The sequence below is a fragment of the Oxyura jamaicensis genome, chromosome Z, assembly GCF_011077185.1.
Source record: "Oxyura jamaicensis isolate SHBP4307 breed ruddy duck chromosome Z, BPBGC_Ojam_1.0, whole genome shotgun sequence".
NCBI lineage: Eukaryota > Metazoa > Chordata > Aves > Anseriformes > Anatidae > Oxyura > Oxyura jamaicensis.
This window is the reverse complement of record NC_048926.1, coordinates 66914011-66940600: the sequence shown is the minus strand read 5'-3', so window position 1 is coordinate 66940600 and position 26590 is coordinate 66914011. Positions and strand designations below refer to the sequence as shown.

The following is a 26590-nucleotide window of genomic DNA, read 5'->3' as shown; positions in this document are numbered from 1 at the left end:
AGATATTTTCTTCAGGTGATCACTGAAATAGTTTTTTACTTATTTTCTAATGATAGGTATTAATAATGTTAGTCCCTAGAGTCTGTTGCTGATTCGGAGTTAAGCATAGAGTTGGAGGCTGGAGGACAGAGAACTTTTTGAGAGGATCTCACCATCATTGAGGTGCTGTTTTTCAGGTGTTGTGTATATAAAGCATAGAGAAAAGAAATGTAGTGTTGCAGGAGCCTAGCCATCTCTAAAATGGTGACAGAAAGCTAAAAGATTGGACAGAGAACTAAACTCTTACAGGATTTTACCTCCTGACTCTTTTAACATTCATTTTTAAGGCATTACGTCAGTTTAAATAGAGGTAGTACTCACTGACATCCCTTGTTGGATCAAGAAAGTCAAATGGTCAGCAGAGGAAAGGAGCAGATGAAAAATTATTTCCTACTTTGAATTCCATCAAGCTTCAACTGTGGGCCTGTCTTAACACATTGTAAAAACCTTTAAAGTCGGTATGTGACAGTGGTGTCTAGTAATATAAGCAAAAAAGAGCAAGAGAAACTGTTCCCTGACAGTAATAAAATCCGCATGCAAGGCAATATTTGTTCTTTGATCCATAAAAGCCAGATATGCAAAGTACAGCTTCAGTGTCTGCCTCATTAGATAAAATAGAGTCTAAATTGAAAGGGAAACAAAGTGTTTGCTTTCTTGCATTTTATTTTTTTAATGTAGATTTTTTTTTTCAAAGGAAATTGACCTAGCAGGTTGGCTTCTGGATACTGAGCTTGATAGAAGACTAGAATAGAATAATTAATTTGGAAGGGACCTTCACAGAACATCAAGTTTAACCACCTGATCTTTTAAGGGCTAACCAAAAGCTAAAGCATGTTATCGAGATCATTCTCCAAATGTCTCTTGAACACTGACAGGCATGGGGCACAACCCCCCTCTCTAAGACGCCTGTTCCTGAGTCTGACCACCCTCATGGTAAAGATTTTTTTCCTAATGCCCAGTCTGAAATTTCCTTAGACTTTTTTTTCTATAATTATGCCTCTTCTTGAATAGCATCTACTGGTGTTTTTTAAAAAATAATAATAAATCAAACCTGAGAATTTACATAGTTACAATATAAATCCTAAGAGCATTCAGTTTTGGTTCAGATTTGTTCCATTGAGTTTAGAAGGATCTATTTCTCTAGCATTGATTATGCCATTTGCATCCATTCTTATCCCAATTAGGTGAGCTGGGTTGCTGTCACACCAGGACTTCCTGAGGAAAGGAATCCAAAGGAAAGTTCCATGGCAAATCAAAGTGGAAAATGGGAACTCAGGCATCTCGAAGCAATGATGTGTAGAGAGTTGTGGGCTAGCTGAGATGCTGAAGTAGCTGTAAGAGCAGCCTACTACTCAGGCAGGTATGTTTTGCTTCTCAGCAGTTATTTAGCCTAGACAGAGGAAAATAGAAACACTACTGAGGCAGGTGGAGGTAGCTCTGCGTAGCGCTGCAGTGGGCCATGAAGATGTGGTCCATTAATTGCACCTAATAAAGCCCTTTTGTGAAATTGTTTCCTGTGCTGTGATGAGGTAGTCTGTTTAGTCTTGGCAGACTGGAAGGTATTGTTGTTGAACTTCAAGTACAGTTTTATCAAAAAGAGTGGTTTATGATCACCATTTTTGGTGACCATTGGTGACAAATGGCTTGTCATTTAAAACTTAGCAAAAGTTACTTGCATTCTTCTCCTTCCCACTGCTGTCTTCATTGTCTGAGGGACATATAACCCTCCTCCAAGTATTTTTTAAAGCATTTTAAAATCCTTCCCGTTTTCTTTTCTTATAAAGCTCACTTAAACAGGATTCAGGGTGGAGCAATTTTTATTTGCACTTGACTTTATCTTACCCTTCTCAGTTTATGTACAGGACTTGCTTTCCTAACTTTTGGGGTAGTATTGCTTGTACAACAGAGCAAAGCAATCCTGATTCTGAAAGGGGCCTATGGGTACTACTGTCTTGTGAGCAATGCTGAAATAATTGTGTTTTGCACTTCGATCACTTTCTCATTTGTCACACTTCCCAAAGGAAAGTGGCAGAAGGAAGGGCTCAGACTACTAAACTTCCACTGAGCGCCATTCATCAAGACAATGCTGTGCTAGGAGCTGCCACCAAGCTTACTGTTAAGGTGAGTCCTATATCCATTAATCTCTAGAACTAGCACTGTCATCATTTCTTGTCCAGATCCTACACATACAGCAAAAAAAAACTAAGGTGTATGTTTGTCATCTGCAGATGTACTTGGAGCAGAAAGCTTGAGATTTCAGACTTACTTACACTGGCTGTGCTTGTATGTCTATCTGCACGATAGATGTGGCCCACACTCTATAGTGACTTAAAAACTGCATATCTGAAACCTTTAAGTCCAAAGAGAAATATCCAGTAGAAGTGATCAAAAGGCCCACCAGAAGTTAATTTTCAGCCTCATGGGCTGACAGAACAAGCTTTTCTACAGAGGGAAACAGACAGGCAGTTACCTGCTTTAATTGCCTGACTTTTTATAAACTCTAGTAAGGTAAGACTGCTATGTTCAGCAGATGTGATATTTGGAAGTGAAGACTCCATGCTGTGATATCTAGTTAGTCACTGTACATTTAACCAACAATCTTTATGGAGTGCTCGCTTAAGTATTTATGCTTATCTTTAATGGGAGAAACAACAGCTCAGTTTCTTGTCGCTCCTATCTGACTGTTAGCTGTGTCTAAAACTACAGGCTGTTATGAGGACAGAAGCTAAGTTAGGAATGCAAATGAAAAAGTGTCTGAATTCTTCTTAAATGCAGTTTTTCTTCAATCTATTAAAAAAAAATCAAAAACCCTAAACCTACAATTTTTCCTGGAAAGAGGCTGATGTGCATTGTCATTAATATTGCATCCCTCAGCACTGAACAGGAACACGGAGGAGGTTCATCTGTCATCTCCTTCACACATCACAGTGAAAAGATGATGTACAGCTGCCTTGGCCATCAAGGGGAAGGGATGCTCTTCATGCTGTATAACTCATGGGCAGCTGACAAGGTTAAAAACATGGTTTCAAGTCTGCTAAATTAGATTACAGATTTGATAGTCAGTTAGTGGGTGTTAATCCAGAGCTTTAGGGGAAACTTCATGGGTAACTTTGCAATGAATGTCCTTTGGGTTTGTTACATGGACTGGCAACTTAAATAAGACGGTACTCTGTCACTTGAGGTAATGGGCAGATTAGGTGGAGAAATGCAATGAAGGGATAAATACATTTTTGTGTCTGTATTTACTTTGTTGCTGTGTTTACATTCTGTTCTGTAAATATTCTTTTGACCCAGTCTCAGGTGCATTTTCTTGTATAATATGAAGATCTGAAAGTCGACTTGTACTCAGATTCCTTGCTGGAACCGGATTACCCAGGTTATTTCAGAATTTCCAGAAATTAGACGCACTCCATTTGTTTCTTTTCAGAACAGATGGTGGAGTAGAATTTGAATCACTGAAGTGATAGTGGGAGAGAAGTTACAGTGGGAAAAAAAAAGGAAGTGAAGTGAAACTTTTCACACTTTTCAGCTTTTTGCTGATTCCCAGCTTTTGTTTTTATATGAAGAGTTTAATAGATCCAGCTTTCAGATTTGTCTCCATTACCTGGGTATCTATAAAATCAGATGGATAAAATCTGGAATACTCTGCATTTTTACTAGGTACTTAATGGATACTCATAAAGCATTAGACTTTCACCTCTCTGACTTGAGTTCAAGTCTATTTTAATGGGCTGATTCCTCCTTGGTGTACGTTCTCTGAAGTGACGGTGCTAAAATAAGGATTAATTTTCCCACTCTCTAAAATGAGATGACTGTATGAATTTAGCACAGTGCCTGAAGAAGGCACATCAAAGCCACTACCACTGGCAAAACTGAAGTCCTGGGTGAGAACTCGGTCTATTTTTAGATCATCCCTTTAAATGATTTCTGTGGAGGTGTTTTTGATTTATGCCACTGTATTGTCTGCTGTTGTGGGATCACAGACCTGGCTAACCTAGAAAAACTGCTGGCACAGAGCAGTCATGGGTACAGAGAGCTATACTCCTGCTCCCAGGAGGAAAGGCAAAATTGAACCCTACATTCCTCTTTGCTGGGCTTAATTTCCTTTTAACAGCGGCTCTTGTACTCGATGTGGGGTGTCCCAAAAGGGTAGAGGAACATGAATTAGTGCTTCTTGGGCTGTTCTAAGCTTGCAGTTCTCTCACTGACACCAACAAAAAGCCAGAAATGCCTTGCTGCAGATTAGATGGATGAAAGATTCCCCATCCCCTGGCCATAAAGCAGTAAATGGTGTTTTTTGTTGTTGTTGTTGTTTTGTTTTGTTTTGTTTTGGTGGTGGTGGTGTTTTTTTTAATTATTATTATTATTTTATTATTATTACTATTAGTTTTATTTCTGCTGTGCTGAATTGCTCCTCTTAACGTACCATGCACGGAGGATGCAGAAGGCTGAGCACAGGGCATGTGTTCCCAGGTGCAGGAGGTTACGAGCTCAGTCATGCTGCTTTTCTATGGGCTCCCATTAAATCTGTCACAGGTGGGCTCTGTAGTTTGGGCTGTGCCAGACATTTGCTGCTGCTTACTGTTTTCCTCATTTTGTGTTTTCACATCTCGCTGTGCTCTTTGCTGCTAAGTGCTGAACTCCAATACCCCAATTCCCACTAATATCACCTTGGTCCTCCAAGGGTCTCATGGAAGCCAACCAGGCTATTCATGGCATAAGCATTTGATATAAGGTTATCTGACTTTCATCCTTTGGGAGCTTTTAACTTTATTTACTTGATCTGTCTTTGCTTCCATCTGTGCTTTAAACTGCTTCTGGGTCACGTAAGTGGTGGTGGGGTTGTTAATTAGACTTTGGCAAACTGTTGTGTGGGGTAAGCAGTCTAAACACAGTTAAAAAAAAAAAAAAAAAAAAAAAAAAAAAGTCAATAAGCTCCCAGGGATAGATTCAGCAAAGTACTTAGAGGAAATGCCTAAATAGAGAGATGTGAATAGCTCTGCAGATTTCAGTGAGATTACTGACATGCTTAAAACCACACCTGTGATAAAATACCTGGCTGCACTGGAGTCTGGTTGGGGAACTGTCAGAGCCCTGACAGGCTTACTGAAGCCCTAATCCTGCCGTGGTTCCCATGGGCTGCTCTGTAGCTCCAGCACGATGTGAATGCCCACAGCTGTGCTGTGCCACAGACCTCTCCACAGCAAGATTTCGTTTCAGAAACTGCAGATCACTGGGGCTTCAACGCCAGGTTAGAAAAAGAGGAAAGGTGAGAGCACAGTTTTGCATGTCACTGTTGTTCTGATGGATGAGCAACGCGGTGAGGCTCTCTGGGTTTGTGACCTGTGACGATGCAGCCTTAGGGCTTAAAATCTGAGTCAGCTCTGCTTGTCCCTTGCCACTCTTCCCAGTGATTTCCTGGCAGTGAAGCCAAGCTGAGTTAGAACAGGAAACTTTTCGGCAGCGTGTATGGTAGCTTTGGGAAACACAGTTGTGGTCAGTTTTATGTTGGTGCCATCTGGTACACAGAATGGCATAAAGAAAGAGGGGAAAAAAGTGCATTTGGAAAAATGCGTAACAGCAAGAGAAAAATGTAATAATAAAATATACGGATATAAAAGGAAAGGCATCGTGTTTCATAACTGTGAGGGCAGAAAGACTGCGTTACTCAGTTTAACCCATTGTATCATACACACATGGTTTGCCACCTCTCAGATCCCCTAGATAGCTTTCCTACCTATTTTTAAGCACTTCTTATGATACGGTATCAATTACAGGGCTATTGTCAGATTGCCCTTACAGTTAAGAAACTTTCTTGCTATGCTATCTGAAAGCTTCAGCATACCACTGTCACCTAAAATACCAACCATGCATTAAGCTGTAGGTGTTTGTGGGATCTTGTAAATGTCTCTGCAAATGTAAGCTCCAACGGCTTTCTGTTGATTCCCTATTTTAGTTAGCAGAAACCCTTGCTGCCTCCTCTCGTCCCTGGTCCCTCTGATCCATGCAGCCTGCTTTGCTACAAACCTTTAAAAGCTACCACCACCCGCCCGGGTCCAGACTGCTTTCTGCTGAAAGAGGCGCACTATGAGGTTGAAAGCATTTTGCAATACATCTTTACCTGCATTTCCACTTAAAAAGCCCAGCCCAAAGACATCGAAGTAAGTCACAGGGGATCTTCCCATAAGCTCAGGTGCCCATGGGTGTTCCTTCAATGGCCATTTAGGCTTGGCTGTTCAGCTGAGCAAAGCCATATCGCTGCTGCTGTCTGCCACATCTTTTGGAGTGGTGAGTCCCCTCCAAGGAGACTGATGTGATACGCCCCGTTCATTGGCGTTTTCTCAATATCTAAGGCAGGGAGCCAGTCCCACTTGATATTTTTTAAATCAATATTTCATTAAGCAATGCTTTTATGGCATTTCAGTATTCATCTATAATAGCTAATATAAACCTTTTATCTGTGTATATCAAAGCACTTTGTGAAAGTCGAAAGCACAAAAACTCTGTACTAAAGACGAAGAAAAATGAGGCATGCAGAGGGATTATGTTCTTTGCCCAATTGCCCAGCCAATTAGTGGATTAATTCTTAATCCAGTTCCATATCCACTTGGCCACACTGCCAGATTTTATCTCCTAAATATAAAATATTCTACATCTGAAAATATCTAATCAAATTAATGACATAGCAACTCTGCAACTGAATTAATACTCAATTTTTAATTAACTTTAAAATAAAATAAAATAAGTGTTTGATTGGGGTGTTTTTCTGAAAATATGTGGGCATTCCACTTCAGCATAAGATTTCCAGTTAATGACATATTTAACACTCAGCTGTTTGGCAGCATGTTTAATTTTCTTTCTTTTAATGTTTCACTCTGGTCGTCTGGAAATACAACTGGGAGAGAAGCCTGTGTCACACAGAGGCATTATTTCTAGGTTGTTTTATCACCACGACTTAAATGAAGAATACAAGTGGAAAGCAGTGTTTATACAAACTTGATGTTTTCTGACTCCCCTGTATTTTTTCAAGGGGTTAGCAGCTTTTTATTTCATAGCAGGAAAGCAACCAAACCAGAGGGACCTCACCTACACAAACACATTTTGTGAGATAATTATTCGACTGACATTACAGAGCTTAAAAACAGTCAGACTCCATGGTCTCTGAAGAATGAATTCATTATGTCTTAAACAAGAAAAGATTTTCCTTTGGGAATTTTATGTCTGTCTGTTTTTTGTATATATACATCTATAGTTTACCTGTTCAGGAATGAGACAGGGAGAATAGATCAGCTCTGCTTAAGTTCATACTTTTGACACTCCATTTTTTTCTTCTGAAGGAAAAAAAAAGAAAAAGAAGAAGAAGAAAAAAAAAAGGAAAAAAAAGTATCTTGCTATTCCAAACATAACCTACTTCTCTTTATGTAGGCAGGCACATGCTTCTCCCCTCAGCTGAGACACGAGGCCCTATTCTTAGCTCCACTTTCATTTACGTTGTGCCTTAAGGCAAGATGCGCAGGATATAACAGCTCTGTACTTATGACTGTTTTAAACTATGCAAAATTAGAGCTATCTGTAATGTTACAGGCCATTTTGAGGATATGCGAAAGGATGTTAGAAACCTATTATAGAAACGCTATCCGAGGAAATGTAACCCTGACAAGCGAGAAAGGAACATTAAAATTGTTTGGAAATATTTTGAAACAGTCACCAAGAAGGGTATATAACCAGTCTGCTCTTTTGTCCTCTGGCAGCCACGGGCTGGGAGAGCTCTGTAGTGTAGTAGGTTTAGTGTAGTAGGTCCACTCTGCAGCTAATGCAGTTCACACTGTTTCACTGATACTGACCTGTACCAACCAACAAACTAGCCCTCACACCGTTCACCACATTATTGCTCCAGCACTGCTTCAGTGCTATCTTTCTCCAGTTTCTGTCATTTCTGCACCTTACCTCTCCTGCCTGCCTCTGCATGAGGATGAAAGGAGAGCAGAATGAGTGCTCTCCTGGAGATATGACCTTCATTATCCTAAAAAAAAAAAAATTAGAAATGAATTCACAAACATCACAGAGAGCCTGACTCTTTGTAAAGCAGTCAAAAAAGCAGTAAAGCTTCCCAGTGAAAATTCTGTCCATGCAGAGTTTTATTTCAAATGTCCTTGAATAAGTCCACAGTATGCTGAGGAAAAGGAACACTTTGGGAACAGTTCTCTCCAAATCTTAAAAACCAGGTGTCAGCATCAGTGGCTGTGGTTTGGTGTTAAGTCTGCAACATCTGGAACAGTGGTTTGTTCTTCAGGAGCTCAGCTGGTTGCTGGTCATGTCTGGCAAGTAGGTAAGTGTCCTAGGACCATGTCCATGGACCACTTCTCAGACCCTCTGACCTGGAACGTGGGCAGGGGACATGTCACACTGCTGGCAGTACTGTGGAAGTACAACCCACTGAATGGATTTACTGGAAGTCACTGGAAAGGGGGCAGGGGGAGCCCTCCCTGAGGCCTGTGCAGGTGAAGCAGCCCACGGAGGTTCTGGGGTGCATATGAGGACATCAGTTCATCAGGGTTCATCAGGGCTCATTTAATCATCTACTTCCTTTCTCTCTGTTTTCAAGGTGTGTAGCCAGGAGAGGGCAAAGCAGCAGTGAGAGGATGATTCGTTTCTCTTTCACCCTCCCCACCTTTCCAAGTACATCAGGGCACCACGGGGAAGCTGGCTGGCAGTGGACTGCAGTCAGCCTCATCAAGCACAAGGCCTGACACATGGCTGGGAACAGGAGCCAGCTTGGCTTATTCTGCTGTGCTGGTTCAGCGCTGGTGCCAGCAGCAGCTATGCTGATTCCTAGTTTGGGGATTTTGAAGTAATTTCCCCTAGGTGATGAGTCCGGAAAAAAAGCTGTAATGTTTTTTTGTGACAGTTTTTAGGCCTTTAGATGACTAGCATCTGAAGTTTGAGTTCCGGGCATTTGAGGAGTTGGAGGGGACCTATCTTGGACCCATATTAATCAGAGGGCTGATTGAGTAATCTGGTTTCTTTCAGTGGTACATGTCTCCATGAGGATGAAGCTTATGGCTTCAAATCAGTATCCCTGGCCATCCCTGAAGGTGAAGAGAAAGCACAGATTTCATTACTACAATGAGGTTTTCAGTAATTAACGCTATTGGCATGCCTTGCAGCTAGTGCTGGAGCAAAACTGCCAGCTAGCTGGATGTCCCTCCTCTGGGTAGTAATGGTAGATAGAGATGTAGCTTCATAATTGACCAGGCAGGGATTTATATGCTCACTGGGCTTTCTTCACAATACTTCTTTGCACAGCACAAAATTATCTTTTGTCGTCTACCTGCTTTTTCCCTTGTTATACCACACAAATACAAGCAGCAAACAGTGTAGTGTTTCTGCAGCCAGGGCATGTACACTGAACCCAGAGCATCTACATGGATGGAGTAGGTGCCTCAACACTGCTATGTAAACACAGTGACATTCTGGTACCTCAGTTCCCCAGAACTTCTTCTCTTCTTCTGTTGTGTGACAGCTCCTGAATTGAAAGCTGGATGTGGTGGTGTCTGTTATTCCATAAATAGCTCTCTTCCTTCAATATAGGTCTGATCCAAGCCTCTTGAATAGTAGGAAGGAACCATGCTACTAAAAATTATTTGAGATATTCCCCAGCAGATCGGAAAAATCAAAAGTTCCCTTGGTAGCCCAAGTGCAGAGGCAACATCTGGAGTACCTGGTGTGATGGTTTTCATGTACCTCACAGCATTTTTTTTTTAGATGGTGGTTCCAGAGTCTGCTTAGGGTGCTAAAAATACCTGTGCTGCTGCAAAAATGCAATCTTCAGGAAGTAGTTTTATACTATGTTAAAGTACGGCTCAGCTCTGAAAAATAACATTGGAAAAAAAAAAAAAAAAAAAGAAAGTCAAAAAGTCCATGAGTCCCTACTTATTGTTTCATTATCACTGGGGATCTGTATGTGAAGCTGTGATTTCTCATTGTCCTTGCATTGTCCCTGGTAAAGAAAACTTTGTGAAAGCTGATGAAATGAGGAAAACATTCCACTTTTGTTAATGCTGTGGTTTTTGTTTGTTTGTTTGTTTGTTTTGTTTTTTGTTTTCCTGTCTCAGTGGTGCTGGTTTTATGAGGCTAACAAGTAAAAGATAGTAAGAATCTATTTCAGTCACCTGAAGTCAGCAGATGTGACAATTCACAGAGTGAGCAGGATGGCTATGTGAGAAGGTGCTGCATTTGCAGTCAATTTTCAATGCAGAGCTTCGCTGTAATTTCTCACCCCCAGAAACAGATGACTGTTTTGAGGAAAGGCGTACATTTTCTCCCCCAGGAGTAACAGCTGTCCAGACACAGGAAGATAACTGCCAAGGACCTGACTGCTAATCTCTGGTGTTTTTCAGGTGAGGACCACTTACCATTTGCTAACCCTTCCAAACTGGAAGTCAATCCTCAAGCACAGCTGGTTAGTCTTCGTGGGGCAGACATCGCCTCTGGTACAAGTGTTCCCTGATGACTGTGAGACAGACGGGAGCACTGTGAACATGTTCCCCTCATGACCCATCCCTACACGTCCTGATCAGGATCTTCTTTGTGTGTTTTCTCTAACAAGTGAATTTGCTTGCACGGAGGATTCTCTCAGTTGTTCAGAGAGGGAGAATCCGGGACTCTCTTTGTGACGTTGGAGCAGGCCGAGAGAGTGGAAGGGGTCTGTCCTTGGAACGAGCAGCTGTGATCAGCCTGGACCACAAGCTGAAACAAAGCTGGACTCGTTACCCCAGTCCAAATGGTGCAGCCTTGCTGGCATGTGTGCCTGCACAGTGTGCCCACTGTAGAGCAGAGGTTGCTGTTCAAAGTATTGTTGCAACTTCTCTGATGCACATGGTGGAAGTTTCATTGCTATCTTTTGTAGCATGCGTTCTGGTAAGACGATCATCTTTTCTCACCAGTTTCTGCCATCCATTCACATGCTGACAGCACTTCATTGCAGCAAGACCCTCACTTTCGGGCAACCTCCATCAGGACTCAAAGTGCTCCAGACAGGAGTTATGGGAGGCAGGAAAGTCATTAGCGGTGTCAGGCAAAACCCAGCCAGCTCAGGCTGGGTGTAAATGCCCTGTTCCATGCTGCTGGCAAATCTCCTGGTGGCACAAATTCACTCAACAGCAGCCGGGCACCAGTCCTGTTGGAGAAGACCTCAGCACCATTCTGGCAGAGCTGGGCTGTGGAGCTCCTGGTTGACCACCTCTGAACAGGACCCAGACAGGACTGCTGCAGGTGGCTGAGCTGTGGGTGCCTCCAAAATGCTCGTGCCTGGAAGGCAGAGTTGGAGGTGCAATGCCAGTGCTGGGTTAGCTCTTGTACTTCCAGACTCCCCTGTCCCACCAGCCTTGGCCCACAGCCTTGGCCCAGGCTACAGGTTCCAGACCGCAGCTGGGCCATGGCAGTCTGGGCCCCCTCCCAGCTCAGCTCAGGTCTCGTTTCCCCTGCTACAATCTATCCTGCAACATCTGGCTTCGTTCTGGGGGGTTGGCACAAGTGTACCATTATTTCTGTGGGATGCTCCAGGAAAAAAGAAATCATGGACTGGTGCCCTGTGGAATTTTTCCAAATTAGGCCACAAAGTAGGATGGGGCAGGGCCGGTGGTAATGGCAATTGGAAAAAAAAAAGTGTTCTGCTTCCTTGTAGGCATAGCTCAGAGTGCTGCCTTTTGGAAAGAAACTGTATTTATCCAGGGTATTTTACTGTTCCTCAGGAAGAAATATTAAAACTTTAAAATATGTTTTGTGCACTAATCTAGCAATATAGCTTACCTGAAAATAGGAAGCCAGCTCCAGCTTCCCTTGGTGACCAAACAAAGTGAAATACCAAATAAACAGAAAAATAAATACTTTTTTTTTTTCTTTAAAAAAAAAAAAAAAGTCAGTCCCTAGAATTGTTTACTAGTATTGATCTTGACTACACATTTTATTAAGCCTAATTAAATATTCATACCATTAGGTCACTTGTAGCTGTCATTTTGTCATTGGTAAAGACATTAAGGTTTAGTAAGTGATTTTTTAAATTATTATTTTTTTATAAACTATTTCATACAAGTGCTTCTGTCAAAAGCTAATTGTATTTTTTCCTGGCAGATTATCTTCAGAGATCTCTATAGGGCTGAATATTACATCTGAATTGACCACTCTCTATATTTGCTGTTATTATTCTTGATAGGTGCTATTATACTTCAATAATGAGCCTGGTGGCAAAGCCTGGTGAATATGAAATAAACACATCATATTTGTGTGGGCAAAACTGAATCTGAGAAAGAGCTCATTAGGCTTTTATTTCTTTGCTAAAAATGCTGTAAAATTATTGCTTTATCCTGGACAATAATTGGTGCTCTTCTCAAAAAACAATGCCAGTTGAACTTAATGCATTATGTCTCAGTGAAAAAATAAAACACAGGGTGTGTTGAGAGAAAAACTACCAAAACCTGAAGCATTCTTTAGCTTGAAAGAAAAGTAAAAGGCTGCACAATTTTAAGTACCACAGTGACTATGCTCCATTGCTGCTTCATTGACAAATACCTATATTTAATGTATTTTTCAAGCAAGAAAATCTTTACATTACTGAGAGCTCATTGGTCTGGCAGCCCTATTCAAATTAACTTGAGTTCTCAGACCAAAAATAAATACCTTTTGAAAGAAAGCTGAGGCAAATGTGCCACTTATTACCGCACAGCAGCTTGACACCACTTCAGTCCAAATTTCAAGCCGACTATCCACTCAGCAGGAGATATATTCATTTTAAATTAAACATGCCAGGAATCAGACTTCAAAGGGAACAAGACGAATTTGTTGTTTCCACACTGGAAATCTCTATGTCTGCATCAGTGAATGTTGGCTCTGTATTTTTCCTACTAAAATTAATTGCTATCCATGCTAAACTAGGGCAATTAGGGCCTGAAAGCTCTCTCACAGTAGGTCTTGGTGGGGAAACCGAAGAGGGGGGCGGGGGGGAGAAGGGTGACCAGCAGCAAGCCAATCTTTATCAGGCATGGAGAAATAACAGGACCGCAAGGGAGCTTAGGGAAAGAAGGTCTGCTGTTTTAGTGAGCTGGCTGTTGGGCTAGGATACAAAACAGCTTACTGCTGGCGAAAACCTGGGATTATGTTGTGGGATCAGGGAGATGAGCCTTGATCCAGCGTGCCTCTAGCAGCTGTAGTGAATGTTGTTGCTGGACATGTATCCACCAGGATGGTATCTGTCATGTCCATGTTTACAACAGGATTAGGAGCATGCGTTTTAAAGGGTCTGCAAATCAATGGAAAAAATTGGCTCAGATCAGGATGCTGGCTGACAAGTCTATTCTCTTAGAGCAATTTTAAAAGAGCAGACCACCTGCTTTTCCAATTGTAGCAGGAGACCAAACAAGTCGGCCTGTTTTCTGTGTCTTTTTTAAAAAAAATTTCTATTATAGTTGCAGAATGCAGGATATTGCTTATATTTTAAGTGAAAGCATCAGTTGCCCTTAATGAGAATTTAAGATGTGTGAGAAAGAAGTGTGAAAGTATTAGTAAAAAATAAATTGATTGATACTACAGAGTAAGCTTTCATAAATAAGGAACTGTATTTTGCTTCTCTTTTGCAGATTGCATTATGGTATCAAGGTCAACATCGTTTGCAAACGCATAAACAAATCTGGTGTAGGAATTACTGGGTGAAGTGCTATTCCCAGGAGTATTTGGAGGATCACACTAGATGATGAGTGGTCTCTTCTGGCTTTAAATCCACACTTCTCTGAAATTCCCATTCCTTTGCAGAGCCCTGCAGGCCTGGCAGACAGGCCTCGCCTCCCTCACTTTCTCCTTCTCCCTCTCTTTCCCTGTCTTCCTCCTCTCCAGCAAACAGCTTGGGTCCATGTGCAAAACTGTTCTTCCAGTGCAAAGGACAGAAGTATTTGGGTTGGTTTTGAATGTTTAATCTCTCACTGGTCTTCGTTAATTTTGTGTATGAGATCTCAGGTGGGCCCCGGGAAGATGCCTGGCTTCAGTCATGGTTTCTTGATGTGACTTTGGGCTATGTGCCTGTGGGTGGATGTGTTTTGGGGTGAAAGCTTCTGGTTGGGTGGATTGTCCTGTCAAAGCTGGCAGATTACTCAGCTCTCTGATTTGGTTTGGTTTGGTGTAGTTGCCTTTGGCATGGCAGCAGGCAGGGAGGCTGCAGCTCGCTCTGCAGCAAGAGTAAGGAAGTCTCAGAGGGCCACACACCTGTGAACTCAGCATAGCTTGCACAATTAATAACACAATTAAAATCTGGGACTTTGAAACAAAGCCAGTCATTTCTCCCGATTGTTGGCTGAGGCCTATTTGTACAGAGAGAAGAATGGCAGCATGAAATGGGAAGGATTACTGAGGGAGAAAACATAGCAACAGCACAGCCTCGTCACTTAGTAACAGGGAAGAATTGTGATGAAGAAGGAATGAATGTATATAAATAAAATATTCAGGAATATACATATTCATTAGAGCGATATCCAGAAAACAGAGAGGTGAAAGGCAATAGCTAAGTGTCTAAAAATGTTCTTTAATGAAAAAGAATTTTAAATATCTGTCTCCGCCCTTCAAAGCTGTGTGATGGCATTATCTTCCCATGTGAAGCTATGCTATTTCATGTCCTCATATGTTCCTCCCCCCGTCCCTTCACCCTGAGTGCCAGGGAAGTCTGACAGATGAACCTTCCTGGATCGCTTTATGTTCCCAGACATGAGTTGCTGGTTTATTATCCTAACCACGTCTATGTGAGTAATGTTCCTTATGTGTCGTCATGCCCAGTGCTGATGAATACACAGTGATATATTTCAGCTCCAAAGAGCATCCCAATTAATTTGCCTGTTATGGTCTTTTGCACCAGGACCAAAAGCGTGTTCTTCACTTTTATGATTGCTTTCCTTGCCCCCTGAACCAGAAGAAGAGGAGAAGACAGAGAAGCAATGCTGGTTAGTAAATGAAACTCTGTCCACACCTTCACACTTATATTTATTCCAGAGACATCAGCTTTAATTTAGGGGGGGAAAAAAAACAACAACAAACAAACAAAATCAAAACCTCAATAATCTGAAATTCAAATCAGTTTCAGGGAAGAAAGACTGAGAGCTTGGAAGCAATTGCAAAACAAGATTTTACGTTATTAGATGTTGTTCTCCTACCTTGGATATTTAATCAAATGCCCAGGCCTGTTCCCACATAAAGTGAAAGATTAATCATCACACTTATAAATCATTCTTCTCATCTCCCTCTCATTTACACCAGAGTCGCTCTCTTCTCTTTCAGTGGTCTGGAAACTACTGCCCCTTATCTTTTGGTTCTCCTTTTGTGAGGGCTTAACGTGGCTTTGTAAGTAAATGTTAGGCACTCTCTTTTCTTGCTTATTTTGTATATGACAAATTGACAACAGGGATGAGCTTTTCTCTTCAATCCACTGTTTTTAATAAATATTTTACCTTGCAGTACTGAAACACTAGTTATGAATTTTCATGAGCAACTTCTCATAAATCTTCTTAACAACTCTTCACAGAAACCGGGGCTGTAAAAGCACCATGCCTGGCTAGGCACAGGTCATCTGGTATTTTGTTTCTCTTTCTGCTGTTGAGTACTTTCGGGGATTGAATGGAACATTTAACACAGTGAAAGGTGCTATCCCAGACTGCATTCATCTCAGCCAGTGCAAAAATTTGATGTGACTGGAGGCTATACAATGTGCTTGTGGGCTGGTTATCAGTTACTTTTGGTAGATCCCTGAGATAAAAATTGCTCCTGTTTGGGAAATACTCAAAAGAATTCACATTTGTGTTTGGATGTGTACCAAGATCACATTTGGTGTTTTCCATCTGAAATTTTCATAGTAAACTTAGCAGCATGTATTTAAAATGAAAATGCATTTAAAATTTATCTTGATGCATAAATATTAACAGGATTAGTTTTGCTGTGCAGCGTGAGCCCACAGTCCACCGTCTGATCAGGAGCTGGTGGGGTCAGTAAATGAGCCCCATGTGAAAAGATCCACTGGTGGAGCACAAGGACACTGCAGAAGACCTGAGCAAAGGCTTTGCCATGGTGTTCACTGCAGAGACGCTGTGAGCAGGGAGTGAGCCTAAGGAGCCACCTCCAGTGGAGGTGTCAGGAAAAGGCATGTTAGAACAAATTGATAAAACCAAACATTAACAAATTCTCAGCACCAGATGGTGTTTACCCAGGAGTCCTGAGGAAAAAAAAAAAAAAAATAATAATAAAATTCTGAATTACAAACTGTGTGTAATCTGGCGCTACAATCAGCTCTGGTTTCAGAGGGATGGAAATGGAAATGCTACACCAGGCTTTGAACAGGGCTTCACGGGAGATCCTGGGAGCTCATGGTCAGTCAAGGCTTTCCTTTGTCGTGGTCACAGACTTGGCTGGAGTTCTGAGAAGGAGTACGGGTGTTGGGAGGAGGATCAGAATCAGACCTGACAGCCACAATAACTCTTTGAAGAATTTAATGTTTTTCTTTATCTGGGCTATGCGGCTTTCAAGACAGCCTTCAAAAAGCAAGAAAGGCTCCTAAAGAACCACATTTATTACAGAACAGCAGAGATTACTCTCTAGTAGATTAACCCCAGAAAAGATAGGGTTGGAAGGAATGGTCACCTTGTATGACAGGAGGAGGTCCCACAAACACCGGTCCTGGGCCTGATGTTCAGCATCTTCCTCTGTGGCCCGGGGAAGGTGGCACAAGCAAATGGTGGCAATGTTTACAACCATGCTATTCAAAATAACCACAGCTCGTGCTGACTGTGAAGAGAGGCTGAAATAGCTCACTGCACCAAAATGAAATTCTGTGTTGGGGCTGCCATGGGAGAAGTGACTACATATACAAACTTGCAATCTCTTAGCTCAGCAATGAAAAATGAAAGACAGCTTGAGTCATTGCAGAGAGTTTGCTAAAAGCACCCCACCGTGACTCAGTGGGCAAGCTGGCGGTCAGATCTGAAGCAGGAAGGATGCTCTTCTCCCCACACTGCCCTCATGCATTGAGGATGCCCAAATAGAAGCGGGCTCAGGGAGCCAGCTGCACGCTACTTTTACACTCAGGAGAATGGAAGCAAGCTAGTGGTGGGCTCTGTTATGTCTTAGCTTCCTCCCTTCCCTGTCTGAAAACATTACTGCTTCTTTTCCTGAAGAAGGGACACTCAGCTCTCTGCTGTCCCTGCACTATCCATGTGAAAAAAAAAAAAAAAAAGAAAAAAAAAAAAGGCCAAGATTAACAATGAATGTAGCCACTTTTTCCAATTATTCTGTATATGATTTATTGCCTTATTATCTGAGACATGAAGAATGCTGTTAATGAGAATATATTGGTTGCAACAGCTTATTGTTTTTATCCTGGTGACTTTCCTTCTCTTTTTCATGAGAGCAAGCAGTGTATTTGCATCTGTTTGACATATGAAATGTTTTGCCTGTAGTTGATCTGCAGATCTGTGCAGCATGATGCAGGCTAAGAAAAGCCCATTTCAGTTCTTAGGACAGGTGCAAGATTAAGCATCAAGCATCTCACTTCTAAAATTGCATGTGATTGTTTTCTCCTCCACGAACGTCTGCGTAGTTAGCAACTAACTGCATCCAGAGATCAAAAGCTAAATTGTCTCAGACAGGAATTGCTATATCAGAGCCTAGTGCTACTTGTACTGTACTTTAAGCAATCAGGCACTTCCACTCATCTTTCTTTGCTGGTGGTGAGGCAGCAGGCTGGGCTTGCTCTGCAGCTAGAGACAAAAGAAACGGGAAGGACCACGTGGCGAACAGCTGCACCTCAGGGGTGGGGAGAAACACGAGTTTCGTGGTGCAATAACACCCTAAAGCGTTGCTGTCTCTTCTGCTGGGCTGGAACAGCAAGCAGAGGATCATCAACAGAAATACAGGATACGTTTTAGGGTAGCGCTAGTCTGGCAGAAATGCTGTGTCCATAAATGCCCCCTGCACTGCTCTGTGCCTGCAGGTGTGTGTCCCCTCACAAGGTGGGGGTCCAGGAACTTGTCTGCCCCACTGGGGAGGGATGCTCATGGGAACAGATCCCACCTCGCGCTGCAGGCAGCACAGGGGTGGTGTCTGTGCAGCTTTCGCACAGTGATTTGGAGGGAAGCCCCCGATGCCTTCACCGATAATTGCCTTAATTAGTCCATTACTCTCCTCTAGGGGAATTTTCTCCAGAAAGAGAAGACGTCATCCCTTGGAACATTTGACTGGTAGAACAGAAACTCTACTGTCAGCTTTTTTCTTTTTCTTTTTTTTTAATATATTCTAAATTGAACTATCATATTGACAAATTAGCATTTAATCCTATTGCTCTAATTCAATCATTTGCCTGTGCATTAGGATAAGAATGATTTGCATAATAGTCTTCAGTCTTCTGTTTAGAAACAAAATATTTTGATATTTGCTTGTGCTAAGTGGGATCAAACTGCGAACAGGCGGCGAGCAATCCCACGGGAGCTGTGCTGGCACTGGCTTTGCTGGGCAGCCGCTGATGCTCCCTTCCCTGCAGGCAGCCTCGCCTGGTATAAATGTCCTTCCTTGGGAAATCGGAGGAAAAAAAATAGAGTAAAATCGCATGCTTGCCCCGTTGAGAAGTGGTTAGGCTCCACTTGCCTGAGTTCATCGCAGACTGTGCCATGGGTGATTGTTGTTGCAAGCCAGCCTTTGTGAGCAGTGTTTTCCTTCCTCAGAGCATGGTAGGTCTGTCAAATGGCTGTAAACCTTTCATTAGGCCAGCAGGACAGGCAGCTCACAGGGATGGTAGCCAAAGAGACTGCTGCACCAGATTTTCCTGGGGAGAGCTGAAAGTGCTCACTCCCTGCGTGATGACTGGAGGGCTTGCAGGGACCCAGTGTGCTGCAGGCCCCACTGCAGCCTGTTGCTGAGCTGTGGGTTGGACCAACATCTGATCAGGGAGTGTGCCCTGCCCTGCTGCCCAGAAACCCTTCTCTCACAAGAAGCAGTGTTAAGAAGACAGATAAAATGTGTCTCTCATCCCACCATTGCACTGGTGCTCTGTGAATGTTGTCCATTTCACCTCCTTTTCACTTCTCTCTGCTAGGCATTTTCATTTTTGTTTTGTAGCTGGTTTTTATGCATTGCATGGAATACTCCACGGAAATTTTACATTTGGTTCCTGTAGCTAGTGGATAATGTTTTCTGAATTGATTAAGTATCCAGATTCTTACAAAGGTAGAGCTGCCATGTCACGTGCCATGTATGACTTCAGGCACCTGCGAAGCTGCAGCCCCTTGTGCCAGATCAGTAACTTCAGATCAATAGGAAAATCACTTTTTCGCCTCACTTTCTGTTATACCTTCATTTTCCAGTGTCCAGATGCTACTCAGGGAGGCATTGTCAGGGATGTCATTCTTCTAGCACAAACTGGTATTATCAAAACAGTTCTGCAAGTAGTACTATCAAAATACTTTAATCAAAAGCAATTCTAAACAATAAAAACAACTGCCTTAATAACTCATTGTACATTTCTTCAAGCTTTACTTTTTCAATTGCATTCTTTACGTTCTTTTGCCTTTTTTTTTTCTTTTTTTTTTCCCTAGGAAATAATACGGAGGTAAAGGAATATTTCTACAAAGAGGCCGTTTTCATAAATCTCCTTTGAATTTGGTACATATGCTGAGCAGGCTGGTGAGATCACAACATTTGCAGATGTCCACGATGTGTCATGTTCTCCTCTATATTTTAATATGTATCTTTTTATTAGGATGTATTTAATTCAAATTAATACTCTTTGAAGAAAAGGCCTTTGTGGATGTTTTAATTTTCCAGCAGCTGTCAATAGCCTGGGGTCTGCTTGTTGTAAGAATGCATTTTAGCATTTTCTCTTCTCCACTGCTAAATTGTATGCAAACACTGCCTCTGAAGCCTTGTAAACTCCATTTTACATTTTGGAAATGATAGTGATGGAGTGGCTCTGTCTGCCTGTGATACCTGCTGTGAATTCCCCCACGCTGGTCTCCCAGCAGGGCAGGAAGGCAAAGGACCTCTTCTTGAAGCCCTGGGTTTTTCCAGCACTTGTTGTGTTTAACACCTCTGTCTCACTGCCTTACCCAAGGTGGGCCATGTCCCCAGCCCAGGAGAAGCACTGTCCGTCTCTCTATCTCCTCTGCATCCTCTGTGTCAATCCAGCCCCCACCTTGCTGCCCCAGCCCTGCACCATTAAAAAAAAATATCTGAAAATCTCTCTCCTTCATACTGTAGAAACTCAGCAGCTCTCTTACCCATTGTCTCATATGTGAATAAAAGCTGTAATGGTGTGTTTAAATAACAACAGCAGATGCTTTTCTCCTTCGGGAATCACTGTGCCTTGAGATCCTCATAACACACCAGGCTCAGACTTTGGTTGCTTTACATAAACAGATCCCTGTGCATGATTGCATAGTTTTCCCTCTGCACTAGGAATCCATACAGAAATGCAAAGTGCTCCTCTGGCTCATAAGGAGTTAATTTTTTTTATTTTTTTTTTATTTTTTTTTGTCCCAGGCCCTTTGTTTTATTTTCACAGCCGTAGCCGATACTCTAAAGTCCCCAAAACACTGGTAGTCCTTGGCGAGATAAGTGCACAATGGGCCTATCTCCTTACTGGGCAAAGCTGGCAGCTGACGTACAAGCACTCCGTGGGACGTCGGGCCTCACTGCTGATAACCAGCGCTGGCACTGAGCAGGAGCTGCGCACTTCTGCCTGCTTTGTTTTCTTTTCCAGATAACAGCTCATTGTGGGAAAAGGCAAGAACTGCTGCCGGGGTGGACTCGGTGCCCTTGAAAGCACATCTGTACTCTCTCAGCTTTTCTTCCCAGTTTAGTCTCCTCTGTTGTTTGTTCTTCTCTCTCTTTGTCTGCCCTCTCTTGTCTCAGCCAGACCATTTCACAGCTTCTTTGTGGGCCACAGATCATTTCTGTTGAAACCAGTTGAGTTGCACCAATTGTGGGATGTTCTCCATGGCACTCCAAGTTTAATCTGCATTGATGTTAAGATCCACATCTGTGCTGAACTCGTGCTGGGGTGTGAAGTGTCTGCTTAGCTGTTATGTGAAGCAATACATATTCAGGTGGTTAAGCTAATCACATCATCTTGAGAGACATCGGTGGCACAGCCACAGCTCCACACTGTGAGGCGCTGAAGGGTGCATGAAGAGGCACACAGCAAAGGCAAGGTGAACACAGTCCTGGTGCTAAGGGATGTGCTGTCCAAAGCAGGTTTTTGGAAGCAGAGACATGCTATCCCTGAGCAAAACGACATGGGAGACAGCTCTGTGCTTCCCTCCAACCACTTTTGGGGCAAGGTCTGGCAGGGGATTAGGGTCTGCGTTGGCAGAGAGGCATTTTGGAGCATCCCTTTGAGGGAGCTGGGCACAGCAGGTGTCTATCTGTCTGTCCATCTGTCGGTGTTCGCCAGTGCCCTGGGGCAGGAAGGAGGCACTTCTGGTGCTGCTGCTGCTGCAGGCATGGCAGAATCAATGTCAAGCACATGCCAGGCATCATGAACAACCTGTGGGCACCCATGGGTGAGCGATCACTGTCCGTATCTCTTCCATGAGGGAGGAAATCTGAGCAACTGGGGCTAATGGAGGCCCTTCCTCAGATCCTGCCAATGCAGAGTGCAGCCCAAGGCTGCCGGCTGGCTTTGTTCGCCCCCATACATGCAGGGCTGATGCTGCCGCCCCTTCCCCCCTCTCCCTGGATGCGCTCTGCCCGTGGAGACGCAAGCCCAGTGATGGGGATAATTTGCATTTGTGGGAGAGGTGCCGGCTAGAAATCTCTCTAAGCATTTCAGTCATGCAAAACTGCCACCTTTGATTTTCAGAAAGCTGCTACCCCCTTACCATCTGCTCCTGGTGCCACTTCCCTCCCTAGAGATACCCAACAAAATAATAATATGGATTTCTGCATGTGAGGATGGAGACGATCAATAGCAATCCTTCCCACAGCAGCAGCACAGTATGAGCAGCACAGCCTGTAACAGCAGGGTGCTATGGGCTTGAGAGAGTCGGGAGCAGTGGCCTGAGATTCCTCGCTGCCCTGGTTGTCCTGGGATAAATCCCAGCACACCGACAAACCCAGCACCCCTCCCTGCCGTGCTCACAGTGCATCAGCTATGCTGATGCAAAATGGGAACAGGAAAGGCTGAGCTACCTGCCTGCTCTGTAAAAAATAAAATAAAAAAAATAAAAAATAAAAATAAAAAAATGCCTGCTTATGTTGAATACTCTGGAGATGTGTTTCTTCCTTCTGTTTCTTAATGACCTCTGCTATAGTGTCAAGGTCTGCAGTGATCCACTCAGTGCCAGTCAGGCAAGCTAAATCTATTGACTACTGCATTTTACCAATCCAGGATGTTCTCTGCCCGCAAAAGATGCAGACAATTTGTTTAATGCAAGTAAGAGCAACTTCTTTGGGCCAATTCCTTTATTTAGGTTTCTGCTTCACTCGAATCCCCAGTCTACCTTGCCAACAGTTCTGAGATTTCTGGAAGGGCTAACATCAGCATTGAATAATTACAGTGAGAAGCCCAGTGTGTCTATATATTTTATCTAAATTATTCAAGAATGTACGGGTGTATTGTGCAGCATGAGCGAGCTCTGAGTCTGTTCATACGTGAGCCTGCCGGCGTGATGGAGTAGCGGTGCGCAGAGCTTTTGGAGGAGTTGCTCCTATTTGCCTTAAGCTGTCACTGTTGACGACAAGAAGGCAAAAATATTTGTAATTTCTTTTTCACTTTGCTGGTGGTATGAAACAAGCCAACCCACCACCCCAGGATGCTTTTTCTGTCCTACCCTGTCACAACAGAGGAATGAAACTGAAATGCCTCAAACGGCTGTATGAAGTAGTCTCTCTCCCTCTCCCTCCTGTCAGAAGGCAGTCTGCGATAGCATCCAATTCTTTCCTCACACATAAGATATTAAGCTCTTTTTGCATTTGGACTTAATTGTGATAAGTTGACAGAGCTCCAGAGATTCCTGAAAAATAAATCAAACATGCTGTCAGTTTGCTCTGAGTTTTCCCCACCTCCCCAGTGAATATTGAAGCAAAGACCTTTTAAGTACATTGTAATCTGGTATATCAGACATTTCTCAAATTACCATTTTCTGCAGCATCATGTACAAATTAAAATTTTGTTGATTTTTATAACTAAGCTGGTTATGTGTTACTTTTAGGTGTATGACATTATGTTCATTTGCATGGATTTATTTTCACAAAGTAAAATAAGTACAGGATATTAATGGATTTTTCTAGCTGGCGACATGTACTGTGGCATGCATAGATATGTAGTGGGGAAGGTATCTTCTCGTTTAAATAAATTAGCCTTCGGATAGGTCTTAATTTACCAGGGCTTCGCTCTGTATACAGGGTTTAAATGCATCTCAAAGTAATTCTCTCACCAATCAAATCCTCTTCACAGCACAAAACTACATAATGAAATAATAGCAGTTTCAGCAAATTTATGTTAAAATTAGCATTAGCATTTCTAGAATGCCTTAATATTTCTGCTATGTGTAGGTGTCACACTTCATGCCTGTATTTTCCATTCTCTCCCTCTCCCTCCCACACGTTATTGTTTTAGGGAACTTTACACAACTGCCACAACAGGATCCGTACGCTCAGCTCACGTACCTCATGCTGGGTAATAACATGAAAGCAGCCTGTGCTTGTGGAAGTAAACTGACTTTCTGTGCAGAGCAATATTTACGGAGATGTGAGAGCTGCAGCCAGCACTCTTGCTGTGTGTGTGAGGATGGGCCTCCTGCTGCCTGCAGCTCCTTCCCTTGGCACCTTCTGCTCTGCCCCCCGAGATTCACCCCCAGCTCCAGCTTGGAAAAAGGGGAATTTTGGCTCTCTGAGCCTCCTGTCCGGTGACACTGTGGAGGCACAGCCACTCATTCACGCTTCTGCCTTGGTGCGTCTCGAGCAAACCACCGTGAGCTCACGCTGATCACAGCTGCGGAGGGCTGGAAGCCAGCATTGTGCTTCACACATCCATCCCATGCGGATGCTGGTGCTCTGACTGCACTTGCTGGTGTATGGATTGGTTTCAAATTTGTAGTGCAAGTGGAGGGAGAGGCCCGGTGTACCCCAGCCCATGGTCCTCCACAAGCCTCACAGCAGGCCTGAGCCTCCTGCCCTTGCTCCTGCCTCTGCTGCTGAAAATTGGCCTCATGGGGTGTGGGCAGCATGGGCCTGGCGTCCCTGCCTTCACCAACAGCAACATGCAGACCATGGAAAGACTGATGTGGGAAAGCACCAGCACCCCTGGCACACATGGCTTGTGGTTTCCAGCAGCCAAACGTCATGCCTGCCCTCCAAGGCTGCCTGCTGGGAAAGATGGGGCTTTGAGGGCAGCCACTAGCAAGAGGCGAGCACGCAAAATATTTGTCACCTCCGGGTGCAGTACATATGTCGGGTAGAAAGTGCAGAGTTACAAACCTCTTGTAAATAAGTAATTAGGGCACTTAATGTAATTGAATAGCATAATGAATAGCAGTAATAGAAATGAATTGCAAAATATTCCTGTCCTTCAGAGAAATGCATAGGTATGCAAAAAGCATCTGCTGGTGTATGTTACCACGTTTGTGAGTGAGTGTAGGTATCAGAGAGACAGAAGGAAATCTTAGGCTTTCCACTCCGGTGTCCTGCTGAGGCAGATTTGGTTCCAGCAATGCACTTTGCAGTATTTTGTTACAAGGACTATCAAAGGTAGATGAAATATATACTTTTTAGACATAGGTCCAAGAGCTGTGGTGGGTGTAGGCTGACAGTGCTGTTGCAGCCAGCAGAGGTGTGCCAAGTGTCGCCAGCTGCATTACCTAATGCACGCGTGGGTTAGATCCTGCTCCATCCCCTGTGTCTCTGCAAGCTCAGCAGGATTCATCAGTAGTAGGAAAACCTGATGCTCTGCCTGCAGCCCCTCCAGCACTGCTGATCCTTTCAGCGTCTCCCATGCTGTACGACAGGCCACGACATTCCTGCTTCAGAGGCTGTTGGTAAGGGTCAGTCTGTTAGAAGAACCATGAAGTGATCGGGCAACATGAAGGAAGAAACCATTTAATTTTCTGACATGAACCTGTTGGAGGTCATTGCTGGGTATCAGAGGGTGAGTTGTAACTTGGCTTCTACAGGCTGAGGTGTAAAGACGTGGCTCATGGTATGTAATTAATATTTATAGAAGTGGCACATGCATAGCTCACAAATTACTATGGGAACCAAATATTTGTGAAATATAACCCTAAGGAAAGCAGAGCATCTGGATAATTAGCCACTCCACCTTTTTCTTTAATTAAAAAAATACTTTTTTTTTTTTTTTTTTCCCATTAATGTTTTGTCTCCTGTCTGCTGACGGCATAATTCAGCTGCTCTTGAACTGTATTGCACCCTGTTGATGTTTGGCTGTAATTAGTTCAGTATCAGGAAGGATGTAGAATTTAGTCTTGAAAATGTCTTACTGGTGGAAAACAAGAAGATGGTCCTTTTACTAGCAGAGACGACACACCAAGGCCAGAGTTAGCCCTGCAGCCTGAGCCCAGCTGCCGCTTCTTGCACTTCCAAGGTGCTCACCAAGTCCACATGCACTCCAGGACATGGCTTCTCACAAGCACAAAGAACACCACAAGAGGGTTGTCTTTGCAGTACATAAGGAGGTGTATTTCATGTGCTCGTCTTTAATATAGTGCCCTAGGCTAACATCCATAATACCATTTTATTTTATGTATAATCGTCTGTGCAAACTACAATTACAGATTTCTGTACAGTTAAATAATGCAGCTCTAAAGCAGAACAATAAATAATATCTGAGGGAGTGAGAAATTAAGAGATACAGGTGAAGGAGAAAATACATGTTTCCAGAGGAGGAGATTTGAAAAGAGATAGGGAGTCAATGGGGCATGTAAATGTATTCTTTAATCTTCATAAAAAACTCATGCTCCAGAAGGATTTTACCAGTTACTAAAGTTGCTCCTTTAGGCTACAGAGGACCAAAACCACCTGGTGTCCTGGACTGTGAGCAGGTGTCACACAGCACCCTTTGTCCTGGGGTCGCAATGGACCAGAAGCAGCTTAAGAGATTTCAGAGCAAACCAAGGATATTCACTGAAGAGATTCATTGAAGAAGAGGTGCAACATAGAGCAGTCTGTCCTTTCCCTCAGGTGCAGTCTCATCACTGGGAGTGGTTCCCAGAAGAGCAATGCTCTCTCTTGTCTCTTTGCTGTGGTCTGTAACAGCATAGTGTGAACAAAGCAGATCAAGCTGCCAAAACGAAGGAGCACTCAAGCTGGTGTTGAGAGTGTGTAGGTGCATGCATAAAACATGCACACAGGCTCTGAAACACATACTGAAATGTAGAAGACTGAAGAATGGATTTATACAAATTTAAAATGAGCTCTTCTCTTCTTGTCTCTTCTCTTCTTGTCTCTTCTTGTCTCTTCTTGTCTCTTCTTGTCTCTTCTTGTCTCTTCTTGTCTCTTCTTGTCTCTTCTTGTCTCTTCT

At 43.1% G+C, this 26590-nt stretch overlaps 1 long non-coding RNA gene across 1 annotated transcript; it reads left to right on the top strand.

Annotated features, from left to right (window-relative positions):
- The first annotated feature begins 1237 nt into the window (after positions 1-1237).
- LOC118156251 lies at positions 1238-17285 on the top strand. Its single transcript, XR_004746204.1, has 4 exons — positions 1238-1399; positions 2061-2160; positions 10370-10439; positions 13674-17285. It is a non-coding gene; the product is annotated as an uncharacterized LOC118156251 (long non-coding RNA).
- Positions 17286-26590: the final 9305 nt, after the last annotated feature.